The sequence below is a fragment of the Phalaenopsis equestris genome, unplaced genomic scaffold, assembly GCF_001263595.1.
Source record: "Phalaenopsis equestris unplaced genomic scaffold, ASM126359v1 Scaffold000322, whole genome shotgun sequence".
Taxonomy (NCBI): Eukaryota; Viridiplantae; Streptophyta; class Magnoliopsida; order Asparagales; family Orchidaceae; genus Phalaenopsis; species Phalaenopsis equestris.
This window is the reverse complement of record NW_018164764.1, coordinates 30399-31732: the sequence shown is the minus strand read 5'-3', so window position 1 is coordinate 31732 and position 1334 is coordinate 30399.

The following is a 1334-nucleotide window of genomic DNA, read 5'->3' as shown; positions in this document are numbered from 1 at the left end:
ACATCAAACTGTTGCATGCTTATAAATTTACAGTGTTAGAGTGATATATTAATGTCTAAGAACTATGAGAAGATCTGACATATAAAGGTAAAAAAGAATCAACATAACATAAAAGACAATAGTAGTTTTTACGTGGAAAACCTGAAAGGCCAAAAACCACAAGGTCTGCCCTAGTGAAATGATTATACTATATCAAAGTAGGTTACAAAAACTTATGAACACATGAATAACTAAAACCAATGTAGCACACAAGTGGAATGTGGCTTTGGCTACTGAAGAAGTGGAAAAAAAAGCTGAGGAAGTGACGATGACCTGGCTGCTGCAAAGAAAAGCCGATGGTAGAGGTCAAATTTCATAAATCTAATGTTAATGTTGTTGGTCGTGGTTGCGATGGTGATGGTCAAGCAACACAGGTTCAGTGGTGGCGACAAATGTTTAGTGGCGACTACGGTAGTCCAACTTTAATAGTCGTCATGTGGTGGTGGCGATCAAACAATGGTGAATTGGTGACAGTGGTGGTTGTGCGATAGTGGCGGTGACCACACGGTGGTAGCCAGACAATGGTGATTTGGTGGTGGCGGGATGTCGATGATAGTAGCCGGATAATGGTAGTCCAACGGTGTTCAAGACACTACGGTGGTGGTCGAGTCGCGATACTGGTGGTCCAACATTGGCAGCGACTTGACTATAGTGGTTAGCCAATGGCGATCCAACTACAAAGGCAACTCAACGGTCGAGCAACTACAATGTTGGTCTGGAGGTGGTGGTGGTTATTAGATGACAGTGGTTCGGTAATGACAACAGTCAAAAGGCAGTGGTTAGGCAACAGTGGTCCGACAGTGACAACAGCTTGATGGAGGTGGCAGGTAGTTGTGGTCATGTAGCAGTGGTGGCTCGGCGACGATGATCTGTAGTGGTGAAATTGGTCCACATTGGTGGTAGCTTGACAATAGTGGTCAGGCAGCAAAGGTTTGGGGCTGGGACGAATTGACGACAGTGGCCAGACAGCGACGACGACGGTCCAATAGTGGCGATGGTTAGTCGACAACATGATAGTGGTCGAGCTTAGGAAACCTCAAAAGCTTGTTACAAGAAGACCCTCTTTGGCTATGCATACATTGACTATCTACCCTCACGTAAGAATTAAAGAATTTCATGTCGAGACTCCTGACAGCGACTTTATATAAGCAATAAAATATAAGATAAATATGGACGTATTAAGTATTCAATAATTGTAAAGTCACACTTATCAACGCAAGTATCCATATCGCTCTAGTAATATAGGGCTCTAATGGAGTCCTAGATATCGATCCCATAGGGAGTAGTTTAGAATT